Source organism: Narcine bancroftii, chromosome 2, assembly GCF_036971445.1.
Source record: "Narcine bancroftii isolate sNarBan1 chromosome 2, sNarBan1.hap1, whole genome shotgun sequence".
NCBI classification, from domain to species: Eukaryota; Metazoa; Chordata; class Chondrichthyes; order Torpediniformes; family Narcinidae; genus Narcine; species Narcine bancroftii.
This window is the reverse complement of record NC_091470.1, coordinates 147,572,514-147,585,676: the sequence shown is the minus strand read 5'-3', so window position 1 is coordinate 147,585,676 and position 13,163 is coordinate 147,572,514.

Below are 13,163 nucleotides of genomic sequence, written 5' to 3'. Positions count from 1 at the left end.
AGAAAAGAGGGTGACATGATTAGGGCAAAGCTGATGGGCTCTAGCATTCGAACCCAGCGTTGTCAGGAAGGAGTTTGTACATTCTCCCTGTGTCTGCATGAGCTTCCTCTGGATGCTCCCGTTTCCTCCCACTGTTCAAATACGAATGGGATTGCTGGTTGGGTGCTATGGGCCAGAAGGGCCTGTTACTGGCTGAATGTCTACATTTTAAAAAATAATTGAAGGTGGCAGTTTGAAAGGCAACATTTTAAGTGTTTATTAAATAAATAAATAACCACTATTTCTCCTCTAATTGGATAGAACAGAATTTGGTTGCTTGCTCTGGGCGTGGGCTTAGGAATAGGTATTGTCTCTGCAAAAATGGATGTTCATTTTGGATTGAAATGAAGAGAAATGTTTGCATTCAGAAAACTATAAATGGTGGGAACTCTCTAGCCCACAGGGCTCTGGCTGGTCAGTTGCGAGCGTATTGAAGGCTGAGCTCAATAAATTTTTCAATATTGAAATGTAGAGTGAGGGAGATGGGTGAAAATTAGAGATGATGTGAAACCTAATTGAAAGGGAGTGTTCCTAAGGGTCAAATGCCCAATTGTTGCTTTTCTAGTGACATGGTGAGGGAGTTTAGACTTACCAACTGTCCAAGCTATGAGTACATTTAAAAAATGTTTAAATGTCTCTGAAGGAATCAACTGATAATGTTGATGGGTGAGATTGCTACAAATTGTAGAAGTTTACAATAATATTATTGAAAGAAGGAGATCAAAACTGGACAGCACGTTTCCTCTCTTTCTAATGGACTGTCTATTTATACCATATCAATTCCAGCTTTAATAGGGTGTTTTATATCTAACACATCAATTATGTTTTTAATGTATCTATTTATAGCATAAATGGCAAAAGGATATATTAATGGTCACAACATTTTACATCAGGGCAATATTATTGGAATATATTTCAGTGAATATGTAGCCCAGTTTGCTGCTGAGATCCTGAGTGCCGTGATGGAAGGATTTATTTGCCACCAGAGATAGCCATCAATTGGCAGATCAGGGTAAATCTGAGCAGCTTGATTTCCATATAGTGATTCCAAAAGCCACTTGCTCGCCACAAAAGAAGACCAGTCCAATTAGGTTTGAAGAATGAACCAGTTCTAACACCAGAGCATATAATTCTCTCACATTTTGCCAACAGTCTGAGCTTGGTATTGATTTTGGACGAATCTATCAATTAACAGAACAAGAAGGTAGCAACAAAAAAAAATCTCTCACTCGTTTTCTCTTCTATCCCACTGTACTACGTACATTAAAGCTACAGCACACAAAAAAAATCAATAACATTGTTAATGAAATCACAATTACTGATAATATTGCATCCCATGAGTATCAACCCATCATGTGTGGCAGGAGGTGAGAAGGCACATTGGCAGGTAGATCCTGCACTGATTTACTTACTAAGCCCAGAAGGTGGAACTGAGCAAAGGCATTTGAGTTGAATGAGTATCTGTTGTCCTGAAGGCAACTGAGAGCGTTGCAATATCAAGCAAGGGTATGATACACCAGCCAGTTGAGAGCGATTGTTTTGGGGTGGGCAGGGTCACGTGGTGAGATTCTGACTGGGTCAGCGCAGCTCATCAGTATCAACCAAAGTGAGATGCCAAGGGTGAGAGCTGGGAAAGAGAGGACACGTACAAAATGACATTATGAGCCAAGGAACATGCTTCCTACTGAATGTACATTACATCAACGACATCCTATAAAGGGCCTCAGGGGTGAAAGAGAGAACGATGGGAGAAGAAACAAAAGGAAACCAAAAGACCACACACTCTAGGAGGGGGTGAGGCAACATCAGAGGGATTATAATTCAAGCACAATCAACTGGATAAGGAAAGGAAAGAGATCTGTTGCTCCCGACTGACTTGTTGGCAAAAGGGGGCATAAGAGGGAGAGATAAACAAGAACCATAACAGATTTGCTAGAGCTGTGGGGGAAGGTTTAAACTAGTTTGGCAGGGGGGTGGGGAACAGAGTGTGAGAGCAGTGTCAAGGGAGCATGGCCACCTAGATAAGAATAAAAACGATAACAAAGATAGGATGGAGATTAGGGTAGAAGGTAGAAAAGAGAATGTATGTGAGGGTCATTCTCTGAAATGCATATATTTTAATGCAAGAAGCATAGTGAACAAGGTAGATGAGCTTAGAGCATGGACAGATACTTGGGGTCATGATATTGTGGCAATTAGTGAGACCTGGCTTCAAGAGGGGCAGGACTGGCAACTTAACGTTCCAGGATACATTTGTTTTAGATGTGATATATCAGGGGGTAAAAAAGGGGGAGGAGTTGCTCTGCTTGTTAAGGAGGACACTACTGCCGTGAGGTGTCAAGATGGTCTGGAGGGATCGTCCAGTGAGGCTGTTTGGGTGGAATTGAGGGGTGAAGGAGACATGAGGGTGCTAATAGGGGTGTAATACAGACCACCAAATGGGTAAAGAAAACTAGAGGAACAAATGTGTAGAGAGATAACGTATATGTGTGAGAATAATAAGGTAGTGATCATGGGAGAATTTAACTTCCCTCACATTGATTGGGATACCCATACAGTTAGAGGGCTGGATGGGCTAGAGTTCGTTAAATGTGTTCAAGATTGTTTTCTGAATCAATTAGTAGAAGAACCGACTCGGGACAGCGTAATACTGGATCTCCTGTTAGGGAACGAGCTAGGTCAGGTATCAGACATTAATGTTGGAGATCCAATTGGGCCTAGTGATCATAATTCTGTTAGTTTTAAGGTAGTTTTAGGGAAGAGCAAGGAGGGGCTTAAAGTTGAGGTTCTGGATTGGAGAATAGCAAATTTCGAAGAGATTTGGGGAGTATTGAGTGGGACAGGATATTTTCAGGTGAGGGTGTAAATGAAAAATGGAGGATATTCAAAAAAGAAATTTTGAGGGTACAGAGTAGTTATGTCCCAATGAGGATCAAAGGAAAGGCTGGAAGTCATAGGGAGGCTTGGTTTTCGAGGAATATTGGAAATTTGGTTAGGAGAAAAAGGGAGGTTTACAAGAGGTATAAAGAACAGGGAGCTGACAATTTGAAGGAGGATTACAAGGAGTGCAGAAGGAATCTTAAGAAAGAAATTAGAAAGGCCAAAAAAAGCACGAAGAGGCTTTGGCAGACAGAGTAAAAATAATTCCAAAGGGTTTCTATAAGTACATTAAAAGTAAAAGATTAGTGAGGGATAAAATTGGACCCCTTGTAGATAGTGAGGGTAGGCTGAGTGAGAAGTCAGAGGAAATGGGGGAAATTTTGAATGATTCACTAGGGAAAAAAATATTGAACCAGTTGAGGTAAAGAAAAATAGTGGGGAGGTAATGAAGCATATAAGGATAACCGAGGAGGTAGTGATGGCTGTGTTGAAAAAGATAAAGGTTGATAAATCTCCGGGACCGGACAAAATATTCCCAAGGACACTTAGGGAGGCTAGTGGACAGATAGTGGGGCCATTAACAGAGATATTTAGGATGTCACTGGCCACGGGGGTAGTGCCAAAGGATTGGAGGGTGGTGCATGTGGTTCCGCTGTTTAAGAAAGGGTCTAAATGTAAACCTGGGAATTATAGGCCCGTGAATCTGACGTCTGTGGTGGGCAAGTTGTTGGAAAGTGTTCTGAGGGATGGTATTTACAAATATTTGGAGGTACAGGGATTGCTAGGGAGTAATCAGCATGGTTTTGTCAGGGGTAGATCATGCTTGACAAACCTGATTGAGTTTTTCGAGGGGGTTACAAAAAGGGTTGATGAAGGGAAAGCTTTGGATGTTGTCTATTTAGACTTTAGTAAAGCTTTTGACAAAGTTCCCCATAGGAGGTTAGGAAAAAAGGTGGAGGCATTAGGTATAAATGAGGATGTAGTGAAATGGATTCAGCAGTGGTTGGATGGGAGGTGTCAGAGAGTAGTGGTAGAACACTGTTTGTCCAATTGGAGGCCGGTGACTAGTGGAGTTCCTCAGGGATCAGTCCTCGGTCCACTATTGTTTGTTATATATATTAACGATCTGGAAGTAGGGGTGGAGAATTGGATAAGCAAGTGTGCGGATGATACAAAGATTGGTGGTGTTGTGGACAGTGAGGAAGATTACCGTAGATTAAAAGGTGATTTAGGAAGGCTGGAGGTGTGGGCTGAGAAATGGCTGATGGAATTTAATACAGATAAGTGTGAGGTGTTACATTTTGGAAAGGCAAATCTAAATAGGTCATATGCATTAAATGGTAGGCTATTGAGATGTGCAGAGCAACAAAGAGATTTAGGAGTTGTGGTAAATAGTACCCTCAAGGCTGATACTCAGGTAGATGGTGTGGTGAAGAAGGCATTTGGAATGCTGGCCTTCATAAATCGGAGTATTGAATTCAAGAGTAGGGAGGTTATGATGAAATTGTACAAGGCATTGGTGAGGCCAAATTTGGAGTACTGTGTACAGTTTTGGTGACCAAATTATAGGAAAGATATAAACAAAATAGAGAGAGTGCAGAGAAGGTTCACGAGAATGTTGACAGGATTTCAAGGTTTGAGTTACAGGGAAAGGTTGTGCAGACTGGGGTTTTTTTCTCTGGAGCGTAGAAGATTGAGAGGGGACTTGATAGAGGTGTTTAAGATTTTAAAAGGGACAGACAGAGTAAAACGTGGATAGGCTTTTTCAATTAAGAGTGGGGGAGATTCAATCTAGAGGGCATGGTTTAAGATTGAAGGGGGAAAATTATAAGGGGAACATGAGGGGAAATTTCTTTACGCAAAGGGTGGTAGGGATGTGGAATGAGCTTCCGACAGACGTGGTCGAGGCAGGATCATTGGTTACATTTAAGGAAAGACTGGATAGTTACATGGATAGGAGAGGACTGGAGGGGTATGGACCGGGTGCTGGACAGTGGGACTAGGAGGGTGGCGATTTGTTACGGCATGGACTAGTAGGGCCGAACTGGCCTGTTCTGTGCTGTAAGTGGTTATATGGTTATATATTACTGCAAAAGGTTGTGCTGCTGCCTCAGCTCCAGCCACCTGCCTGGTGGAGTTTTCATGTGCTCTCTATGACTGGATGAGCTTCTGCCGGATGCTCTGGTTTCCTCTCACACCTCAAAGACATGCAGGTGGAAAGGTGATGTGGCCATAATATTTCACCCCAAATGGAGTTGATTGGCAGAGCAGGGGCAGGTTAATAGACGTGGGAAAGAGAGCAGGTTACAAGGCTATGTGGCATAAATGAGATTGAGTGGATTGAATTGAGAGCCATCAGAGACTCTCTGGGCCAAATGGCCTCCTTCAGTGCCATGAGAAATATGAGAACTGTTGTATTTTTGCACTGTTACCGAGCATCAAGCGATAGCTCCAATACAGGCCAGTGTGTGGCCAGCACTCATTGTTCCATGAAGTGCTGAATTATTCTGGAGTGTCATTGTTTCCAGAGAACCCAGTCTAATCCAGGTATACCTTGGACTGGTGCAATGTCTCCAGAAAATAGGACTGAGCAGATTGCACACATCCACCAAACCTGCCACTCCCTCTGAACCTACCTTCTTGGGAACAATTTCAACGACAACTTACAAATCAGCTCAAGTGCTGCGGTATTTCCATCCCCCACAGCAGAACTGTACAATATTCCCCCTGCTGGTACGTGAATGTGCCTGGAAGTATGCTCACACGCCAAGGGGTGATGACTGGGTTGCTCATATTTTTTAGAAGACTGGATTTGTGATGCATCAACCTTAACCTGGTGGTAATGTGTGAACACATGTCAGGGCTGGGCTGCAGGAGCAGAGTGGGTTAAGTTACTGGCCTCATGCCCAGAGGACTGGACTAGTTTTTCAGAAACAGTGCAGATAGGTACTTGTTGGCAGGGAGGTGGTGAGCCAAATAGCCTATTTCTGTGCTGATGGCACCCTGAGATGCATTCAAATCCCATCATCACAGCGGGGTAAGCATGCAACTCATTAAATATAAATTAATGTTTTATTATCAATAATGGTAAACAAGAAAATCCTGAAGTTAAAATCTTGCTGCCATTGCCTGGTGATCCTAGCTCAATCAATGTGCCTGACTCTTCGAGCCTCCAAATTCAAAGGCAGGTTGTGTAGTCGGCCTGCTGATGAAGTCCTCATTCTGTGAATAGTTTTTTAAAAATCCTTCTGCAAGTGTAAACCAGTGACATGATATTCCTGGTGTGTCCTTGTGAAGGGAATGCTTCTTAGTAGAATATTGGACAGAATGCAGGATGAAATGTTTGATGATCTGAATTGTGACAGAATATTTCAGAACTCCACTTTCTTGCTGCAACTCAGCAGAACACCGGCCTTTAATGGGTTACAACTAAAAAGAAATATTTTTGATGATCTGTGTCTCGAAGCATCTCGGGAGTAAGGGGACACCTGAAGGTTTATAAATTCATGAGAGGCGTTGATAGGGTGGACAGTCAGAGTATTTTTCCTGGGGTAAAAGCATCACACACTAGAGGACATGTGTTGTGGGGCAAGTTTTTAAACAGAGTGGTGGATGCCTGGAACGGTCTACCAGCAGTCGTGGTGGAAACAAAAATAGTAGTAGCATTTACGAAGCTTAGAGATGGACATGTAGATATGAAGGGGACAGAGGCATTTCTATCAAACAGCAATTAGTTTCACCTGGACATTGTGTATAGCACAGACATGTGGGTTGAAGGGCCTGTTCCTGTGCTGTACAGTTCTCTGTTTTATGTTCAATCTGATGAATTACGACACAATCGGCTACCTTCTGGATTGTAGTGAATGATCTTGGCAGTAAAATGTGGCCACAGCAATGGGACTTGGCTTGTCTTGAATCAGTTTGCCCACAGAAACCCCATCTCAAATGTAAAAATATTTCTGCAGATTCTTTCTGCCCTATCTAATGTCTTCATTCATAGGGGCATGCTGTAAGCAACTTGTGGTAAAAATACAATGCTGGAGAAACTCAGCAGGTCAAACAGTATTCTTTATGTACACTGTCGTTCTTACCATGCATCTAAAGAACAGTTCTGCTCAGCAACCAGTTAAGAATTTAACATGCTGTTTCCAACAATCTAGATTCCCCTCCATAAATCTTCGTCCACGAAGCCAAGCCAAAGAAGAGATTCTCCTCCGTTAAGTCACAGAATTATCTGTTTCAGCCGCCTGCCTGTATTTTGCTCATACCTTGACAAAGGGCTCAGGCCCAATTTGTTGGTCACCCTTTACTTCCTGTGGATGTTGCAAGACCTGCTAAGTTTCTCCAGCACTTTTGTGTATTGCAGGACAATTACCGGGTCAGCAGGCTTTCCTGTTTAACAAGAATTATTTATTTGCACTGTTGTAGCCATGGAGTCACAGAGGCTGTAGCTCTATCCATGCGGTTAATGCTATGTTCACTCTGAGGTGCAGAGATAAATCTTTCTCCAGCCAGGTGAAGGTGTAAATCTCAAGGGAGATGATAAGATTGTATCATGAGTTGGACTCATAACTTAATTATGAATAAAAATACCAAGATCTTTTCAATTCCCATTTACACAAAGAATTGATTTGGGTTCTAATTTCACAAGTGACAACAAGTAATTTATAACGTATGCATCGTGAATAAAGTTGGACGGGAAACAAATAGAAGTGTCATGGAGCATATGGAGTTTAAGGAGCAGGAGGTGCTTGCTGCCTTTCAGCAGATAAAGGTAGACAAATCCCCTGGACCTGATAAGATATTCCCCCGCACCTCGAGGGAGATAAGTGCTGAAATTGCAGGGCCCCTGGTGGATAGATTCAAAATGTCCTTAGTCACAGGGGAGGTGCTGGAGGATCAGAGAGTAGCTCATGTTGTCCTGCTGTTTAAGAAGGGCTCCAAATGTAAACTAGGCAATTATAGGCCAGTGAGCCTGATGTCAGTAGAATGTCAATTTTTGAGAGATAGGATATATAGATATTTGGACCATCATCAGCTGATTAAGGACAGTCAACATGGATTTATGTGTGGTAGGTCGTGTTTAACAAATCTTGCAAAGTTTTTTGAGGAAGTTATCAAGAAGGTTGATGAGGGAAAGGCTGTGGCTGTTGTTTATATGGACTTAGTAAAGCCTTTGATCAGGTTCCACATGAGAGGTTGCTTCAGAAGGTTAGGACACATAAGAGAGGTTGAAAATTGGATTCGAAGTTGGTTTAGTTGAAGAAAACAGAGAGTGGTGGTGGATGATTGCTTCTCAGACTGGAGGTCTGTGTTGAGTGGTGAGCCTCGGGGATCTGTGTGGGACCATTATTGTTTGTTATCTATATAAATGACCTAAATGATAACGTGGTGAATTGGATCAGCAAGTCTGCTGATGACTCAAAGATAGGAGACGTTGTGGACTGCGCAGAAGATTTTCAAAGCCTCAAGACCTTGATGAAGAGCTCAAGCCCAAAACTTTGGTTATGTATCTTCATCTTTGTTATATCCAATATACTGTTTGACCTGCTGAGTTTCTTCAGCATTGTGTTTTTATTTCAACCTGTCAGTGGCCCATAAAGTCTTGAAATCTTTTACCTAAGCTGTCATTGAATATTCCACATTTCAAGGTATAAACCTCCTCTTGGAATCAATTCTATAGTTTGAGAAACATTCTGTCTGTTGTGCTTGTACCAAATCTTCATAAAAAATATTCAATTGATATAATTCCCATTGTCCTTCACAAAAGCTTTGCTCTTTTTTCTTTCAATTCTATCCAATGCTCCTTTGAAAACTTTGATTGAATCTGCTTCCCCTTCTTTGTTCATCTGAAATTCTAATAAACTGCAACATTCTTTAGCCATGGATGTTCCACTCATTATTTTAACTCTGTATTTTCCAGTTATCAGCTCACTTACTGCAGAAAATATTTTCCACTCGGTGTAATTCCAGACACACCGATGAAATCCTTCTATAACCATCAGCATAGAAATCCTTCTCTGTTCTGGATATGCGTGACAAGTAATTTATAATGTATGCGTCGTGAATAAAGATGGACGGGAAACAAATAGAAGTGTCAAGGAGCATATGGAGTTTAAGGAGCAGGAGGTGCTTGCTGCCTTACAGCAGGTAAAGGTAGACAAATCCCCTGGACCTGATAAGATATTCCCCCGCACCTCAAGGGAGACAAGTGCTGAAATTGCAGCGCCCCTGGTGGATAGATTCAATTTGGACATACAGCACAGTAACAGGCCCTTTCAACCTATGGGCCCTTGCTGCCCAAGTACCCTAATTAGCCTACAATGTTTGTATATTTTGGAGGGTATACCCAGAGGAAACCCATGTAGACAGGGGGAGAACGTACAAACTCCTACAGACAGTGCCTGATTTGAAACCCAGTCACTGGCACAGTAACAGCATTGAGCTTACCACCTCGCTAACCGTGCTGCCCAGATACGGATCTCTACAAAAAGTCCAGGTACAACCTGCAGAAGGCTATCTCCGAATCAAAGTGGCAACCTGGAGGAAGCTAGAGACAGAGACATATACTTGGCAACTTTTGCAGGAGCACAGGTCATTGCAGCCTACAAAGCAAAGGCTCCGATGCTTAATCACCTGATGAGCTGAATACCTTCTATGCCTGTTTTGAGAAGGAGAATCAAACAGTGCCTATGAGGCTAAGGACCCTGTGATATCTGTCTCTGAGGCCGACATCATTCAAGAGGGTAAAATCACGCAAGGTGTCAGGCCCTGACAGCGTGCCTGGCAGCGTACTGAAAATCTGCGCCAACCAACTATCCAGAGTGTTCATGGGCATTTTCAACTTCTCATTGCTACAGTCAAAGGTTCCCACCTGCTTCAAAAGGGCATCAATTATCCTGGTGTGATCTGCCTCAATGACTATCGCTCAGTAGCACTAACATCTACTGTGATGAAATGCTTTGAGAGGTTGGTCATGGCCAGATTTAACACATATCTAAGCAAAGGTCTGGACCCACTGCAATTCACCTATTGTCACAATTGCTCCACACCATACGCAATATCGCTGGCTCTCCACTCAGCTCTGGATCATTTCAAAACCAGCAACTCATAAATATGACTGCTCTTCATAGATTACAGCTCGGCCTTCAATACCATTATTCCCTCAGTGCTGGTCAAGAAGTTCAAAACCCTGGGCCTCTGCATTCTCCCTCTGCAACTGGATCCTTGACTTCCTCTCATCAGAAGACCAGAGTCAGTATGAATTGGAAAAAATGTCTCAACCTTACTGACTATCAACACAGACGCACCTCAAGGATGTGTGCGTAGTCCACTGTTCTACTCACTATACACCTGAGACTGTGTGGCCAGGCACAATTCAAATGCTATCTGCAAATTTGCCGATGACACCACAGTTGTCAGCAGAATCACAAACGGTAATGAGGAAACATCCAGCTCGTTGAATGGTCTCACGCCAACAACGTTAGCAAAACGAAGGAGATGACTGTGAACTTCAGGAGGAAGTCAGGAGAACATGATCCAGTCCTTTTTGAGGCCTTGGTAGTGAAGAAGGTCAAGAACTTCAAATTCCTGGGTGTCAATATCTCCAAGGATCTATCCTACAGCCTCCATGTCGATGCAGTCATGAAGAAGTCTCACCAGCAGCTATACTTTGTGAGGTGTTTGACAAGGTTCAGTATGCCACCAAAGGCTCTCAAAAATTTATACAGGGCATTCTGGCTGGTTGCATCATCACCTGGTATGGAGGAGCCAATGCTCAGGACAAGAAAAAAAACTCCAAAGAGTTGTTAACTCAGCCTGAGACATCAAGGGCCCCAGTCTTCACTCCATTGAGGACATCTACAACAGGCAATATCTTAAGAAAGCAGCCTCTATCCTCAAGGCCCCCCACCACCCAGGTCATGCCCTCTTCACTCTGCTACCATCAAGAAAAAGGTACAGGAGCATGAAGACGAGCTCTCAGTGGCACAAGGACAGTTTCTTCCCCTCTGCCATCAGATTCCTGAATGATCAATGAACCATAGACACTGCCTTACTTTTTTTGACTTTTCGTGCACTATTTTTTATTTATTGTTGTAAGATGGTTACAATATGTATGTTTCTGCTATGATGTGACGCTGCCGTATCTGTTCAGGACAATAAATTCTGATTCAGATTTATATTTGCTGCGTTAAGTACACTGTTTGACCAGCTGAGTTTCTCCAGCATTGTGTTTTCAACAACGCACATATTGACACTCAGTTATTATGAACTTATCCTGTTCTAAGTTGTTGCATGGATTGTTTATCTGGGCAGCCACTTAAAGCTTGTCAGCTGACTAAAGATGTTGAAAAGTGTATACAATTTCAAAAGGAAATAAGGATGGATTCTGAACCACTATTCTGTAAAGTCTTCATTTTGGAGGATGAATTTGAGTGAGTGAACAGGTCCAATTAAATTAAATGATTCCATTCAGAAAGAAAATTGAAGTGTTCTTCGATCAGTCCTTCTTCCTCATAAGGACATAAAAGCACCAAAGAGACCATAAATCCTGATGTTTACTGACAATCTCATTCAAGCATTCAACCTAGGATATACAGTAGATCTAAATCTTAACCATACCAATGCCTTGTCAAGTATGTCAAAATTGTCCTTACTTTGTGCCTTCTCCAGCGTTCTCACACACAGTAATAATCCTTTATCCGATGGTCCAGATATCCTTACCAAGAGACAAACTGCAGGAAGAACTCAACAGCTCCACAGCATCCATGGAGGCTAAGAGAAGTTTCAGGTTGAGACTGAATTATGACTGATTGAGTGGAGGGGAGATTGCCAGTGTAAAGAGATAAGAGAGAGGAGGGAGACAAGGGCTGATAGGTGATAGTTGGATCCACAGGTGAGGTGAGGTATGATGAGTAGATGGAGGCAGTTGGCAGAGGTGGGGAGAGAATGGCATGTGAGAGGGTGAAACAGATAAGGGAATAAATAGACAGATGGACCCAGATGGGAAGACCATAATACTATGTAGGTGCAGAAATTAGCCATTCAGCCCCCATCAAGTCTGCCCCACTATTTAATCATGAGCTGATCCATTTTCCCACTTAGCCCCACCACCCAGCCTTCTACCCATAACCTTTGATGTCCTGGCTAACCTAGAATCTATCAGTCTCTGCCTTAAATACACCCTATGACCTGACCTCCACAACTGCCACTAGCAACAAATTCCACAGATTAACCTCCCTCTGGATGAAGAAATCACTCTGCATCTTTGTTCTAAGCAGACGCTCTTCAACCCTGAAGGGGAGTCAAAGGCAGGGAGGAAATGTGGAGCCGGAGAAGGGAGGATTGGAAATCCCGATGGTTCATCATGTGGCTCACCAGATTCTATTTTCTATGCTTCCTTTGAAACTTCCAGCATAAGTTGTTACGCTCTCTATAATAGTTATTTATTGCTGAATGACCCACCCACGATTTTGCAGCCAACTTTGGCTCCAATTAAATTTATACATTTGTTGATGACGCCACCATTGTTAGGTGAATAAGTGTAATATTGAGTCAGAATGTAGGATGGAGATCAGAAATCTGGTTGTGTGGTGTCAGAACAGCAATCTTGCTCTCAGCAAAGGCGAGACCAAGAAACTTGTTGAGGATTTTAGGAAGGGAAAGCTGAGCCTGTCTCCATTAGTAACTTTAGTTATTTGCCTCGAGTTCCTGGTCGTTCGTGTATTGGAGGACCCCACTTGGAGACAGCCGATTGAGACAGCTATGAAGAAGGCACACCAATGCCTCTACTTTCTAAAGAGTCTGAGGAAAATTGGCATGTCATTGAATCCTCCATCAGACTTCTACAGGTGCACTGTGGCAAGTATGCTTGCTGGTTGCATCACAGCCTGGTTTTGAAACACAAGTGCCCAGGAATTCAGAAGGCTGCAGAGAAGGACAAGCCTACCCCAGTCCATCACGGGCACCAACCTCCTGTCCATTGAAGACAGCTACGTGAGGCACTGCCTCAGGAAGCCAGTGAACATCAGAAACGATCCCCATCACCCTGGTCATGATCCCTTTTCTCATCAGGCAGAAGCATGGCACCCTTTAAATTCAAGAGCAGTTTCTTTTTTCAACAGCTATCAGGCTTTTGAAAGTCCCCGTACCACCTAACCAGAGTACAACTACCAAAGGCCTGTTGCACTGTTGTAACATCACATGTCTTACACAAACTACAACCGTGAATATTTATCTATCCT